At 41.7% G+C, this 17,399-nt stretch overlaps 1 protein-coding gene across 1 annotated transcript in view; it reads right to left on the bottom strand.

Annotated features, from left to right (window-relative positions):
* Nucleotides 1-17,399, bottom strand: part of mrc1 (mannose receptor C-type 1) — a 139,921-nt gene that overhangs the window by 99,727 nt on the left and 22,795 nt on the right. The window lies entirely within an intron of this gene.

Raw genomic sequence — 17,399 nt, 5'->3', positions numbered from 1 at the left:
ATGCCATTTAAGTTTCAGTTTAGGTTTAGATAAAAAGCTATGTTTTGCATGCTATCCAAATCAAATCAGATAATACTCATTATAATGGACCATTGGGGGGAGGTTTGGTGTCTGTTATTACCGATTGTCCGCTATAACTGAGCAAGGTATTCGCTCCAACCATCTGGTATTCGCTCCAACCACTTCGTTTTCAAATACAAATTATTTTTAACAATTAAAAATGTTTCTTGTTACTACAAACTAAAATAACTTTAGGCTCTTTGTTACCTTGTTTAATAGAGTATAATTGTATGTGTCGATTGAAGCAATTGCTGGTCTATGTCAATTACCCCCCCCCCCCCCCCCCCCGCCCCCCCCCCCCTACCCGCAGTGTAACTAGCAGCCTGTGTTCTTAAAGAGACAATGGTGTCTGGGACTCTCCATCTACTATTACAAAATCAGTTATAAAGAGTGCCGTAATAACAAGGGTAGACTGTACTATGCCTAAATAGAAGCAAGTTTTTCCCAGTTGTTATCAGGCAACTGAGTCATCCTACAACAATGAGAAAGCAGTGCCGGACTACTATCTACCTCTTTGGTGACCCTCGGACTAACTTTGATCAGATTCTAATGGCTTTACCTTGAACTATTTGTTATTCCCCTTATGATGTATCCATAGAAGGGCAATATTGGTGGGAGAAGAGAGGGCGCCAGGGGCAAGGAGGAACGGGCATTAGGGTTCCTGTCAGGCTCACTACTTGAGGAGTCTGAAGGAGTGGCTGTAGTGGTTTCCTCTACCCACTACACAATGGAACAATGCTGAGATAAACATTCCATATGTCAGGGTGAACTGCGCACCACTGCTTAGACCTGCAGAGTGAAGGTTCACAGAGAAAACCTTCCTTCGTGCAGTGGTCTGAGTTCTTTACATACACATCCCTTGCTTAAATATAGAGACATTTATGTTTTGCAATTTAAATAATTGGAGCTGGGAGTCATCTATTGATGTGTTGTGACATGAGCCAGTGGATCTGCAAAACAGGATGTGAAGATATTTAAGCTCATCTATCCTTCAATCGTTACCACTGGGATAGAACATCCATAATCCAGTGGAAGGGTTAATTGGTTTAGTTTAGTTTAGTTTAGTTTCATTTATTGTCACGTGTACCGAGGTACAGTGAAAAGATTTTTTGTCGTGTGTTATCCAGTCAGTCGATGATTACAATCAAGCTGTCCACAGTGTAACATATGCAAGATAAAGGGTATAACATTTAGTTCAAGATAAAGTCTAGTAAAGTCGATTGAAGATAGTCTGAGGGTCTCCAATGAGGGTGATGGTAGGCTAGGACCACTTTCTAGTTGGTGATAGGCAACAGAACCATCCTATCATTAGTAGGCATAGCTATACGGTAAGAGAGGGAAATACAGTGATGTGCGGGGTACGTTCTTTGTTACAGGGAGTGGTGGGGGCGTGGAACGCAGGATGGTGGTGGTAGCAGAAACAACAGAGGCGTTTAAGAAGCTTTTAGATAGGCACATGGATTTGCACGGAATAGAGGTTTATGGACCTCTTTCAGGCAGATGAGTAATTCAGTTTGGCATCATGTTCAACACAAACAATGTGGGCCGAAGGGCCCATTCCAATGCTGTACTGTTCTATGTTCTGTGTTCTAGGCAACCCACAATGACAATGCTTCTCCACTCATCTGGGAAATAAGGCTGTGGATCTGAGTAAGGACATCCCTCCCGTCACCTGCATCTTCCTTCTTCTGATGCTCTCGATCACCATCAATATCATTTTTTTTTAAATTGTGCTGCCACAGGAAGACGGCATCTATCATCAACGAACCATACCATCCAAGCCATGACCTTTTCATGCTGCTACTGTTGGGCAAGAGATACTGAACCCTGAAGTCCCACACCATTTGGTTCAGGAACAGCTACTTCCCTATAACTATCAGCTTCTTGAACCAACCTGCACATCCCTCATCCTATCTTCTACCTTTGCAACTGAATAGTACAGACCACCTTTTGCATTACCATGGACTTGTTTTCCAATTGTGCTTTGCACTAATGTCATGTTACTATTTGAAAAGTCTTTTTTGTTCTAATGTATTTGTAAAATGTATATGTCATTAATATATAATTTATGTATAATTTATGTTTCCGTGTTTTGTCGGAGTCTATATGCCAGCTATGTTGTTGTAAGCAAGATTTTCCATTGTACCTGTACCTCACCGTACTTGTGCATATCAAAATAAACTCGATTTGACTTGATTTTAGTAACTTAGAAACATAGAAAATAAGTGCAGGAGTAGGCCATTCGGCCCTTCGAGCCTGCACCGCCATAATATGATCATGGCTGATCATCCAACTCAGTATCCTGTACCTGCCTTCTCTCCATACCCCCTGATCCCTTTAGCCACAAGGGCCACATCTAACCCTCTTAAATATAGCCAATGAACTGGCCTCAACTACATTCTGTGGCAGAGAATTCCAGAGATTCACCACTCTGTGTAAATTTTTTTTTTCTCATCTCAGTCCTAAAAGATTTCCCCTTTATCCTTAAACTGTGACTCCCTTGTTCTGGACTTCCCCAACATCGGGAACAATCTTCCTGCATCTAGCCTGTCCATCCAACTTGAGTTTGATTTAGTAACATGTAATTATCAAAAATGATGACAAAATCGACACTAAAATTGAGGATTCAAATTTTGTAAAATATGTCAAAATCAAAACCGATTTTGTAAAATATCATTAAACATTGTGGGCATTGAAAATGGGGAGAGGTGCAGGAGTGGGTAAGGATGGGGATTTGTAGAAATTTACATCACAATACCATTGTTACACCATAAGGTTTTCTGGCAGGTTGACCCTGGATGGAATATAGCATCGATTAGGCTGAAGGATAAAATAGATCTGGCAGCGACAGTGGAACAAATGAGTTTACATTTCTGGGCCTGATCATTGATCAAATATTCTATTTGTTCTAACTATTACTCCACCACCTTCTCTGTTGCTGAAACCTAACTTGTTTTCTCACTTTAAAAAAAGACACAAAGTGCTGGAGCAACTCAGTGGGTCAGCCTTATCTCTGGAGAAAATGGGTAGGTAATGTTTCAGGTCAGGACCTTTCTTCAGACGAGACCCTTCTTCAAGTTCAAGTTCAAGTGAGTTTATTGCCATGTGTCCCTGATAGGGCAATGAAATTCTTGCTTTGCTTCAGCACAACAGAACATAGTAGGTATTTACTACAAAACAGATCAGTGTGTCCAGATACCATAATATAAATATATACACACATGAATAAATAAAATGATAAAGTGCAAATAACAGATAATGGGTTATTAATAATCAGAGTTTTGTCCGAGCCAGGTTTAATAGCCTGATGGTTGTGGGGAAGTAGCTATTCCTGAACCAGGTTGTTGCAGTCTTCAGTCTTCAGGAAGGTAACAGGGAGATGAGTGTGTGGCGAGGATGGTGTGGGTCTTTGATGATACTGCCAGCCTTTTTGAGGTAGCGACTGCGATAAATCCCCTGGATGGAAGGAAGGTCAGAGCCGATGATGGACTGGGCAGTGTTTACTGCTTTTTGTAGTCTTTTCGCAGTCGCTACCTCAAAAAGGCTGGCAGTATCATCAAAGACCCACACCATCCTGGCCACACACTCATCTTCCTGAAGACTGAAGACTGCAACAACCTGGTTCAGGAATAGCTATTAATGACTATGATATAGTTGGGATCACGGAGACATGGCTCCAGGATGACCAAGGCTGAGAGCTGAACATCCAGGGATATTCAATATTCAGGAGGGATAGACAGAAAGGGAAAGGAGGTGGGGTGGCATTGCTGGTTAGAGAGCAGATTAACGCAATAGAAAGGAAGGACATTAGCTTGGAGGATGTGGAATCGATATGGGTAGAGCTGCGAAACACTAAGGGGCAGAAAACTCTAGTGGGAGTTATGTACAGGCCACCTAACAGTAGTAGTGGAGTTGGGGATGGCATCAAACAGGAAATTAGAAATGCGTGCAACAAAGGTAAAACAGTTATAATGGGTGACTTCAATCTACATATAGATTGGGTGAATCAAATTGGCAAGGGTGGTGAAGAAGAGGATTTCTTGGAATGTATGCGGGATAGTTTTCTAAACCAACATGTAGAGGAACCAACGAGGGAGCAGGCTATTCTAGATTGGGTATTGAGTAATGAGGAAGGGTTAGTTAGCAGTCTTGTTGTGCGTGGCCCCTTGGGCAAGAGTGACCATAATATGGTTGAGTTCTTCATTAGGATGGAGAGTGACATTGTTAATTCAGAAACAAGGGTCCTGAACTTAAAGAAAGGTAACTTTGAGGGTATGAGACGTGAATTGGCCAAGATAGACTGACGATTGATTCATAATGGGTTGACGGTGGATATGCAATGGAAGGCATTTAAAGACTGCATGGATGAACTACAACAATTGTTCATCCCAGTTTGGCAAAAAAATAAATCAGGGAAGGTAGTGCATCCGTGGATAACAAGGGAAATCAGGGATAGTATCAAAACAAAAGATGAAGCGTACAAATTAGCCAGAAAAAGCAGCCTACCAGAGGACTGGGAGAAATTCAGAGACCAGCAGAGGAGGACAAAGGGCTTAATTAGGAAAGGGAAATAGATTATGAAAGAAAACTGGTAGGGAACATAAAAACTGACTGCAAAAGCTTTTATAGATATGTGAAGAGAAAAAGATTAGTTAAAACAAATGTAGGTCCCTTGCAGTCAGAAACAGGTGAATTGATGATGGGGAACAAGGACATGGCTGACCAATTGAATAACTACTTTGGTTCTATCTTCACTAAGGAAGACATAAATAATCTGCCGGAAATAGCAGGGGACCGGGGGTCAAATGAGATGGAGGAACTGAGTGAAATCCAGGTTAGCCGGGAAGTGGTGTTAGGTAAATTGAATGGATTAAAGGCCGATAAATCCCAAGGGCCTGATAGGCTACATCCCAGAGTACTTAAGGAAGTAGCCCCAGAAATAGTGGATGCATTAGTGATAATTTTTCAAAACTCATTAGATTCTGGAGTAGTTCCTGAGGATTGGAGGGTAGCTAATGTAACCCCACTTTTTATAAAGGGAGGGAGAGAGAAAACGGGGAATTACAGACCAGTTAGTCTAACGTCGGTAGTGGGGAAACTGCTAGAATCAGTTATTAAAGATGGGATAGCAGCACATTTGGAAAGTGGTGAAATCATTGGACAAAGTCAGCATGGATTTATGAAAGGTAAATCATGTCTGACGAATCTTATAGAATTTTTCGAGAATGTAACTAGTAGAGTGGATAAGGGAGAACCAGTGGATGTGTTATATCTGGACATTCAGAAGGCTTTCGACAAGGTCCCACATAAGAGATTAGTATACAAACTTAAAGCACACGGTATTGGGGGTTCAGTATTGATGTGGATAGAGAACTGGTTGGCAGACAGGAAGCAAAGAGTAGGAGTAAACGGGTCCTTTTCACAATGGCAGGCAGTGACTAGTGGGGTACCGCAAGGCTCAGTGCTGGGACCCCAGCTATTTACGATATATATTAATGATTTGGACGAGGGAATTGAATGCAACATCTCCAAGTTTGCGGATGACACGTAGCTGGGGGGCAGTGTTAGCTGTGAGGAGGATGCTAGGAGGCTGCAAGGTGACTTGGATAGGCTGGGTGAGTGAGCAAATGCATGGCAGATGCAGTATAATGTGGATAAATGTGAGGTTATCCACTTTGGTGGCAAAAACAGGAAAGTAGACTAATATCTAAATGGTGGCCGATTAGGAAAAGGAGAGATGCAACGAAACCTGGATGTCATGGTACACCAGTCATTAAAAGTAGGCATGCAGTTGCAGCAGGCAGTGAAGAAGGCGAATGGTATGTTAGCATTCATAGCAAAAGGATTTGAGTATAGGAGCAGGGAGGTTCTACTGCAGTTGTACAGGGTCTTGGTGAGACCACACCTGGAGTATTGCGTACAGTTTTGGTCTCCTAATCTGAGGAAAGACATTCTTGCCATAGAGGGAGTACAGAGAAGGTTCACCAGACTGATTCCTGGGATGTCAGGACTTTCATATGAAGAAAGACTGGATAGACTCGGTTTGTACTCGCTAGAAATTTAGAAGATTGAGGGGGGATCTTATAGGAACTTACAAAATTCTTAAGGGGTTGGACAGGCTAGATGCAGGAAGATTGTTTCCGATGTTGGGGAAGTCCAGAACAAGGGGTCACAGTTTAAGGATAAGGGGTAAATCTTTTAGGACCGAGATGAGGAAAACATTTTTCACACAGAGAGTGGTGAATCTCTGGAATTCTCTGCCACAGAAGGTAGTTGAGGCCAGTTCGTTGGCTATATTTAAGAGGGAGTTAGATGTGGCCCTTGTGGCTAAAGGGATCAGGGGGTATGGAGAGAAGGCAGGTACAGGATACTGAGTTGGATGATCAGCCATGATCATATTGAATGGCGGTGCAGGCTCGAAGGGCCGAATGGCCTACACCTGCACCTATTTTCTATGTTTCTATGTTTCTATGTCTATGTTTCCTCTCCAGGGCGCTCAAGTTGCCGAACCAAGCCACGATGCAACCGGTCAGCATGCTCTCTACTGTGCACCTGTAGAGAGTCCTCCTTGACAAACCGACTCCGTAAACTTCTCAGGAAGTAGTGGTGCTGATGAGCTTTCTTGATAATTGCATTAGTGTTCAGACATCACCTATACATCTTCTGCAGAGAAGCAGTTAATTGTGCCAAACAGCATCTTCAGTGCTTTGTGCCGTGTACTTCAGAGATGCTGCCTGGCCCATTGAGTTACTCCAGCATTTTTGTGCCTTTTTTTGTAAACCAGAATCTGCAATTCCTCATGTCTACTTTTTTTTTGTTTTCCCACTTTCCCAGTTCTGTTAAAGAGTCCTGAACCTGATGTTAACTGTTTCTCTATCCACAGACACTGTCTGGCCTTCTGAGCGTTTCAGGAATTTTCTTGTAGAGTGGCAGCACGGAAACAGGCCCCTCAGCCGACTGAGTCCATACTGACTATCCCCACCAATTTACACCACTACAACATTTTCAGCATTTTCGTAAATTCACCCCAGATTCTACCACTCTTCTCCATATCAAGGGTAATTTACAGTGACCAATTAACCTTTTGACTCGCACGTCTTTGTGTTGGGAGAGAAAACCGCAGCACCTGGAGAAAACCTATGTGGTCACAGGAGAAGAAGCAAACACCACACAGATAGCACAAGATCAAGGTCAGGACCAAAGTCTTTCTTTCTCTGTTTAGTTCCCCATGTAGAAAGTTCTTACCTCTTCGAATCGAATATAGGAGCAAAGAGGTCCTTCTGCAGTTGTACAGAGCCCTAGTGAGATCACACCTGGAGTATTGTGTGCAGTTTTGGTCCCCTAATTTGAGGAAGGACATTCTTGCTATTGAGGGAGTGCAACTTAGGTTTACAAGGTTAATTCCCGGGATGGTGGGACTGTCATATGCTGAGAGAATGGAGCAGCTGGGCTTGTACACTCTGGAGTTTAGTAGGATGAGAGGGGATCTCATTGAAACATATAAGATTGTTAAGGGCTTGGACACACTAGAGGCAGGAAACATGTTTCCGATGTTGGGGGAGTCCAGAACCAGGGGCCACAGTTTAAGAATAAGGAGTAAGCCATTTAGAACGGAGATGAGGAAACACTTTTTCACACAGTGTGGTGAGTCTGTGGAATTCTCTGCCTCAGAGGGCTGTGGAGGCAGGTTCTCTGGATGCTTTCAAGAGTGAGCTAGATAGGGCTCTTAAAAATAGCTGAGTCAGGGGATATGGGGAGAAGGCAGGAACGGGGTTCATGTTCACATTGAATGGCAGTGCTGGCTCGAAGGGCCAAATGGCCAACTCCTGCACCTATTGTCTATTGTCTCTTCTTCTGCCTACAGCAGTCATCAAAATACATAATGCCTGAGATAAACATTATTGTATTTGATTACAGAACTTTAGTTGCTTCTTAAAGAGTTAGTTAGAGTTAGACCAAACAGATGGTAGATATTATTTTAAGTATAATCAAATGGTTGGAATATATTTTAAAAATCAGTGGCAGAGAAAATATGGCCTTTTAGTTACATGACAAAGGCGAGAGATATATAAGGTACTATATATGCAAATCAAATAGAGTCCCTTCCTTTTCCTGCTTCCAAACAACAAAAACTTTCTGAAGCTAAAAAAAGGGGGAAAAATGTGAAATTGATTAAGAAGGGAAGGAAACCAGGGTCACTGACGGCAACTTGCAAAGTGGCAATTGTTTTCAACAGGAAAATAAAGTTTTTGCAATACACAAATAATAATCTGCACTCACTGTCAGAGAAAAAGGAATACTATACGTTTAGAGATGTGAAGTTAAAGTTACAATTGGAACCTAATGATATTAAAATGTGTTTGTGAGTATTTAACTTACAGAAATAACTTTACAGGCCTCACCACTTGCAGCCTTTGTATGATTTACTCATTTGCTGTGTGGCAAATGCTATCAAACTGGCTGTACTTGCCTAATGGAAAACCAGTGTTAAACAGGGGAACCTGGATCTGTTTTGTGTGAAGGTACACAAAAATGCTGGAGAAACTCAGCGGGTGCAGCAGCATCTATGGAGCGAAGGAAATAGGCAACGTTTCGGGCCTAAACCCTTCTTCAGCATTTTTGCCTATTTCCTTCGCTCCATAGATGCTGCTGCACCCGCTGAGTTTCTCCAGCATTTTTGTGTACCTTCGATTTTCCAGCATCTGCAGTTCCTTCTTAAACACTCTGTTTTGTGTGAGATGCGCTAAAATGAAATTTTATCACACAAGGTGGTATTATGTCTAATCAAATTGTCTTTGCACACCATAACCTGGTATAAAAGCTTGTTTCCGTGCCGTTTGATTCTATGACCCTAACACACTAAAAAGCTTGTGGAACAAGAACCATAAAAACACCTTCGTCTGAAGAAGGGTTTCGGCCCGAAACGTTGCCTATTTCCTTCGCTCCATAGATGCTGCTGCACCCGCTGAGTTTCTCCAGCTTTTTTGTGTACCATAAAAACACCATATTGTCATCAGGTTCACAGACATGCTACAGGTAAGGAGATCTGCCATTCTTCTTTGATCTGGCTTGTTTGCGACTCCAGGCTTACCACAGAGGTTGCCTCTCAACTGCTTCCTCGGTTCATGGTCAACTAATTCGAAATGTTGGCTTTGCCAGCAACATTTACGCTCACGTTCCAAAAACAAGTAAGTAAGAAATAAAATAATTTCTAATTTAATTTAGTTTCATTGAGTTTAGTTTAGTGTCATCTGTACCGATTGTCATGTACACATTTTAATGGAACTGCCGGCCTTCTCTATAAAAAAAGTGCTTGTCCATCAGATTTCAGTACGGTCCAAATTGTTGTCTGTCTGTCGGTCTGGGGATTGTGGCATGCACTTTGTATTGGATGGTACTTAGATCAAAGTAGAAACGACAGATGCTGGTTAATATGCAAAAGGACACAAAGTGCTGGAGTAACTTAGCAGGTCACGCAGCATCTCTGAAGAACATGGATATGTTTTGGGTCGAGACGTTTCTTCAGAGTCTGGAGTCTGAAAAAAGATCTTGACCCAAAACTTTACCTATCTATGTACTCCAGAGATACTGCCTGACCTGCTGAATTACACTGTTTAAGAAAGAACTGCAGATGGTGTTTCTCCAGCATTTTTGTCTACCTTTGCTGAATTACACTTGCACTTTGTGTACTAAGATCATAATCTATTTCACAAGAATCATTTCACAACGTAATAAAAACATGCAGCTCAACCAATAATACACAGAGCTTGCAAATTTACATGATATAACATGGAGCAGCCCATTTCAAACTTGATATCAACACAACTATCACCTCATGCCAAATATATTGTTAATTGTTAAACGCTACTACATACTTATGAGTCATTAAGGCAAGATGACAAGTGGGTTTGATAAACAGGGATCTTATCAATGGCTATCTAAGAAAAATAATCCCGGTTGGGTGGAAAAAAAATGACCATCAGCAATTTAACTTCCTGAAATTGCCAATTAAAAAGCAGATTTGCAAAACACAATTTTGTTTGGACAAAATAAACGATTCAAAGCAGCAAACCTTAACAAAATAAATGTGCTTACTTCTCTCAATATCAATCTGAACACCACAATCATTCAGCTAAGTAATTTCTTAGAACATAGAACAGTACAACACAGGAACAGACCCTTTAGACCGCAGTGTCTGTGCCAAACTTGATGCCAAATTAAATTTTTAAGAAAAAACTGCAGATGCTGGAAAAATCGAAGGTAGACAAAATTGCTGGAGAAACTCAGCGGGTGAGGCAGCATCTATGGAGCGAAGGAATAGGTGACGTTTTGGGTCAAGACCCTTCTTCAGACTGAATTAAATTAATCTTGTCCGCCTGCACATTATCCATATCCCTCTGTTCCATGCATTTTCACGTGCCTATCTAAAAATCTCTTCATTTAAACATAATGATGTACAATAATAAATCTATAACTGATTAAAGTCAGTGTTGATCTGTAAGATTTAATCCAGTGTTAATTTCTGAGGTTATCAATGTCATGAGTGAAGGGTTTTTTTAAAAACAGAAAAGTTGTATTCGTTATCAACAAATTCTGAAACAGATCCTCTGGTTTTGCTTCCACTCTGGTTTGGTGTGTTCTGAGCTGGCTGATGGCTTCAATATTGGAATAACAGACTCTTCCACATGAACTACAAAATTGGGAAATAACTTAAATTGGTAAGGGTTTTTGAATGTGCCTATTATCCAGAAGTTGCATATCATTATATTGGAAAGGCGTTGAAAATTGAAATTTTACTATCATTAAATGATAGTATTCATAAAAATGCAAGGGCATTGCTATAACACACAAGAATAAGTTATATTTTATAACCTAGTAAAGTTAGGTGTATTACACTCCCGGAAGATCCTAGAGGGCTACAGGCCACTGCCATACCCCGGCAGCAGGCATGGCTCGCCTGCCACTGAACCGGGAACCTGCCTGGAGTGGGAGCCTCGTTTGAGGTTCATCTCCTGCCCGTCCCTGAAGACCGAGATCCAGAGAGAAGAGTGGAGGAAGTCGGTAATGGCAGCGAACACTGAACAAAGGGCTGGTATGAAGAGCCGGGGGCTTTACCTTCCACACCCTGAAGATCGGCTGTGGGAGGAACCCACAAGGCATGAAGGCTGAAGGTGGCCGACCGAGGAGAGCGACAACAGTTCGCTGGACATTCTGGATCGAGCCGACGGCTGCAACGGGCCTTTATGGCTAGCTGCAGCTGGGACTTTGAAAATGGTTCAAAACCTGGCGACTCTTGATTAGGGACTCAGTGGGCTGTTTCTATACATAATGTACCTAACCAGTGAATTTACGATTTCTCTGCACTCTTTCCCGCTGAACGGCATCTTTCTTAGTGAAGAATAACAAAAACGGAACATTATACTCGACGTGTGGCCTCGCAACCATCCTGTACATCCATAACATAATGTTCCAATTTATTGATATAGATGACAAACAGCAATGGGCCCAGCATTGATCCCTAACCACTGGTCATGGGCTTCCAGTATGTCAAACAACCTTCCAACACCATCCTCTGATTGTTACCGTTAAGCCAATTCTGTATCCAGTTACCGACCTCTTCTTGAATCCCATATGACCTAACCTTCCGAAGCAGACTATCATGCGGAAACATATGAAAGGCCTTGCTGCAATCTATGCAGACTAGGACTATGTAGTCTATGCTATACCCTTCCCTCAATAACCTTCTTGATTACTTTTTCAAAAAACTCTATCAAATTCATGCATAAAACCAGGCTCTTCAGCCCTCCTCATTACAATTTCTTACCCCTCAAAATCCTCTCCGGTAACATCACTGTCACGGTTTACAGGCTTAGTAGTTGTTAGTCTCCAGATTTTTCTTTGCAGCTCTTCTTAAATAGAGGACAAAATTAGCCACCCTCCAGCCTTCTGGGACCTCATGCACGTCTAACGATCATTCATTTATCCGACAAGTCATCCTCGAACACGAGGGACTGCCTTAGAAGGAGAAGGAGATCTCTGATATTTTATTACAGATGATGGTTGGTGAGGGGCAACATGTTGATATGATTTAGGAGGTAGCCAAGATTCAATCTAAGTGCATATATGAGGTAATGTTGAGAAATGTATGCAGGTGATGTTGCAAGTAGAATGAGATGACTGAAGTCCACCTAGTGGAATGTCAATGAAGGGAAATTAGAAGCGAGTAACATGGTCAACCTTGTCAGAGATTGCTGAATGGTTAAGTATGATAAATTGCCTCAGACCTTATTGTAGAACACAGGTTCAATCCTGAACTCCTGGTGCATGTTTTTGTGTAACTCCGTCAACTACACTGAACTACATTCATCCCTTCCACTGCTGTCACAGGCACACAGTGACTGTTGTGTGTACTATCTACAAAATGTATTGCAGTTACCTGACCAAACTTCACCAACAACTCTTACAAAAATCTCAATCTCTACAACCAAGAATGACATGGGCAGCAGGTATACAAATATTATCACTTCCGGGTGTTCTTCCAATACACACAGAAATATATTTGGTCTTTCATCATCACTGGTTCAACATCCTATAATTCCTTGCTCAGGAGCACTGTTCATAAGTTGATAGGTTTTAGGAGCAGAATGAGGCCTTTCACAGCATCAAGTATACTCCGCCATTCAATTATGACTGATCTATTTTCCCCTCTCTCAACCCCATTCTCCTGCCTTCTCGCTATAACCCCTGACACCCAAACTAATCAAGTATCTGTCAATCTCTGCCTTAAAAATATCCATTGACGGCCTCCACAGCCTACTGTGGCAATGAATTCCACAGATTCACTACCTTCTGGCTAAGGAAATTCCTCCTCATCTTTCTAAAGATACAGTACGTCCTTCCTCTTATTCTGAGGCTATGACCTCTGGCCCTAGACTCTTCCACTAGTGGAAACATCCTCTCCACATCCACACTATCTAGACATTTCACTATTCAGTAAATTGCAATGAGAGTTCTGAACAGTGGCACTGTGGGAGTAAACATCTACAGAATGACTACAGTGATTCAAGATGGGCTACTTGCATTAGGGCTAGGCAATAAATATTGGCTGTGCAAGCAAAGCCCAGATTCCAAAAGCGAATGCAAAAAAAAAATATCAGCAAGTTCAGGATTTCTACACTTGCTTGTGTGAAGACAGAGGTCTGTGATTTCCTGGTGGTTGTTTTTCCAACTGCACTTCATTGCTTCATTGATTATAGCAAACTTCCTGTAATTGTCCAGCGCTGATGCTGGGGAATCTACCCACTGAACCTTGACTCGGTAAGTCTTCGCTCTGGAACAATGGCTTCTTTACAATGGGGAGGCAATAGCTGTGAAGGGTCTAGGTATTGGTTGTTTACATTTGTTTAGACTTGATTCCATTTATTGAACTTTTTTTTAAAAATCGTGCTTTTATTTAAAATCTAAAAGACAACCTTGAGCAAAGGAGACACAGGAAAATGCAGACGCTGGAATGTTGACTAAAACACAAAGTGTTTGAGTAACTCAGTGGGTCAGGCGACGTCTGTGGTAGGAACAGATTGGCAAAATGTTCCCCATCTGTTCCTTTTACTGATGCTGCCTAACCCATTCGGTTACTCCTGTATTTTGTATTTTACCTCAAACAAAGGATATCTCTTTGGTGGCTGAAAGTCCCTGTATGTGTTGTGAATCTGTGGAATTCTCTGCCACAGAAGGCAGTGGAGGCCAATTCACTGGATGTAGTCAAGAGAGAGTTAGATATAACTTAGGGAAAACAAGGGATATGGGGAGAAAGCAGGATGGGGGTTCTGATTTTGGATAATCAGCCATGATCATATTGAATGGCGGAGTTGGCTCAAAGGGCCGAATGGCCTACTCCTGCACCTATATTCTATGTTATATGTTTCTATATTTCTCACTCCCTCCCTTCCTCCATTTCCCACATTTGAAAAGCCTAGACCATGAATAATTATTCATCAACTTCTGTAAGAACAGTTATAAGTGACTCTGGCTGTGTAGTTTTGTGAACTTGGTTATATTCTCCAGCAACTGCAGGTGCAATGTTTGACACTAGGACAGACTTGGTGACATCAAAATAATTTTTTTTTTTAGGTTTACACATGACGTCTATTTCAATGGGCATTAAGATTCTATCAGAAGCATTGCTGCTCAAGAGTAACAGATCTGCTTTCAACAGGAAATTCTACCAAGTAGACATGGCGTCTTACATTGAGACTCTGCAGATACGATATACGTACTTCTGTAGAACAATGAGAGGAAAAGGTCTTGGATGCCACTGACCTTTTCTGGCTGACAAGGTCAGTGGCTGCCGGTGATGGATAAAGGATGTGCTTTCATTTCTTCAGTCTATTATGACTTCCAGGCTGATTACTTTGCAGCTGTTTTATACTAAGGAAACAGAAGCTATCCTAGATGATTACACGTTTATTATGAATTTATATCAGTGGTTTAACTTTCATTCTAATTTTCCTTTTGGGCACTTTTAATGATCGATTGTTTGTATGTCCTGCACTACCTTTTCTCAGTTCCCCTGGAAGCACTTTTAAATATTTTCCAATGAGCAACTTTGAAGGCCAGTTCATGTTTAACTTTATTATAGTTATATCATCAAACATCTCACCATCCACATCGGATTTTATGCTAGTATACGGCATGGAAACAGGCTTTCAGCCCACGCTGACGAGTGATCACCCGTACACTAGTTCTATCCTACACACTAGGGGAAATTTAGAGACCTACCCATCTTTGGAATGTGGAAGGGAACCAGAGCACCTGGAGAAAACTCACATGGTCACAGGGAGAATGTACAAGCCCCATATAGACAGCACCTGTACTCGATCTCGAACTCAGGTCTTCAGCACCATAAAGCAGCAACTCTACCACTGCACCACTGAGTCGCCTAGTTTCTGCAGTAATATTAGACCATAAGACATAAGAGCATAAGACATTGAATGAAAGTAGACTCGATGAGCTGAATGATCAAATTTGATCGTTCAGCCCATCGAGTCTACTCATTCATTCAATCATGGCTGATCTATTTTTCCCTCTCAAACCCATTCTGCTGCCTTCTTCCCATAATCTTTGATGCCTTTCCCAATCAAGAGCATATTAATGCTTTAAAATACACAATGTCTTGGCCTCCATTGCCATCTGTAGCAATAAATTCTATAGATTTCCCACCCTCTGGCTAAATAAATACTAAATGTATGTCCTTTTATTCTGAGGCTGTGCTCTCTGGTCCTAGATTCTCACATTACCAGACATATCCTTTCCATGTCCACTCTGTGTAGGCCTCCCATTATCCAGTAGGTTTCAATAAGATTCCCCCTTCATCTCATTGTTGACATGTATTGTAAATGAATGGAATCAATATATCAATAATTTATCAATAAAACAACATAATCAGAATATTGCTGCAATGGGAATCATGGGCTTGAAATTGTATTGGCCATAAATACTATATATATGCTATGTGGGAACCTAGGTCTGTTGAACACAATGCCATAATCGGTACTTAGTTTACATGTGGTGTTTCAGGGAAGATTATTCACACTTTGAAATCAAGACCCGAGTGCATTTAAACGTGAGTGATCATATGAGAATCACACATCTGCTGTAATCAATCAATGTCCTTCCTCCAACTCTTAAAGGGGAATAGCCATTGAGTCCGAGACACATTCCAACCACTGCTGAGAGCAAAATCTAAGAGACAACCAAGCACCAAGCATGACAGCTACAGGGGAGGTGTTGCACATTTGGAAATGCAGCTACACTGTATTTCTGCTTCCTCCATTAGTCAGTGCCTGGATAAAGGTGGAGATGGTAACTTGGGAGATAAGTACAAGCAGTGAGGCCGTACAGGCCTGAACCCAAAACCATACATTTAATTATCCCAGTATCACAATTCTAATCTGCCACAGCATCATCACCATAACAACGCACTTTCTTTTACCTCAGCAATCTCACATCTCATTCCTCGCTCACAGTTGCAACCTCTCAACCATTGAAGGTATTTGCTCACATAGAGAAACACTCACTACAGTCTTCATTACTTGATGAGGTATACAAAATCATAAGAGAGATAAAGATAAGGGAAGTGGTCATGGCCTTCTTCCAAGGATAGAGGAGCCCAGAATTAAAGGGCAAAGGCTTAACGTGAAATGGCAAAGCTTTAAAAGAAACACAGTTCCTTCACCCAGAGAGTGGTTCATATATGGAACAAGCTGCCAGAGAAAGCTCTAGAGACAGGAAAAATAGTCACATTGAAAATAAATTTGAACAGGCTCAGTTATAGCAACTAACTATAGATTCATTGAAGCAAACAGTTTGTCGGGTTGGAGGCAGGTGACTAGTGGGGTGCCTCAGGGATCTGTGTTGGGTCCTTTGTTGTTTGTCATGTACATCAATGATCTGGATGAAGGTGTGGTAAATTGGATTAGTAAGTATGCAGATGATACCAAGATAGGGGGTGTTGTGGATAATGAAGAGGATTTCCAAAGTCTACAGAGTGATTTAGGCCATTTGGAAGAATGGGCTGAAAGATGGCAGATGGAGTTTAATGCTGATAAATGTGAGGTGCTACACCTTGGCAGGACAAATCAAAATAGGACGTACATGGTAAATGGTAGGGAATTGAAGAATGCAGTTGAACAGAGGGATCTGGGAATAACCGTGCATAGTTCCTTGAAGGTGGAATCTCATATAGACAGGGTGGTAAAGAAAGCTTTTGGTATGCTAGCCTTTATAAATCAGAGCATTGAGTATAGAAGCTGGGATGTAATGTTAAAATTGTACAAGGCATTGGTGAGACCAAATCTGGAGTATGATGTACAATTTTGGTCGCCCAATTATAGGAAGGATGTCAACAAAATAGAGAGAGTACAAAGGAGATTTACTAGAATGTTGCCTGGGTTTCAACAACTAAGTTACAGAGAAAGGTTGAATAAGTTAGGTCTTTATTCTTTATTCTATGGAGCGCAGAAGGTTAAGGGGGGACTTGATAGAGGTCTTTAAGAGGGTCAAGAGCTTCAAATTCCTGGGCGTGCACATCTCTGAAGATCTTTCCTGGTCCGAGAACACTAATGCAATCATCAAAAAAGCACATCAGCGCCTCTACTTTCTGAGAAGATTACGGAGAGTCGGATTGTCAAGGAAGACTCTCTCTAACTTCTACAGGTGCACAGTCGAGAGCATGCTGACCGGTTGCATCGTGGCTTGGTTCGGCAATTTGAGCGCCCTGGAGAGGAAAAGACTCCAAAAAGTAGTAAACACTGCCCAGTCCATCATCGGCTCTGACCTTC

Source organism: Amblyraja radiata, chromosome 2 (assembly GCF_010909765.2).
Source record: "Amblyraja radiata isolate CabotCenter1 chromosome 2, sAmbRad1.1.pri, whole genome shotgun sequence".
Classification (NCBI taxonomy): domain Eukaryota; kingdom Metazoa; phylum Chordata; class Chondrichthyes; order Rajiformes; family Rajidae; genus Amblyraja; species Amblyraja radiata.
This window is presented reverse-complemented; position numbering and strand designations above follow the sequence as displayed.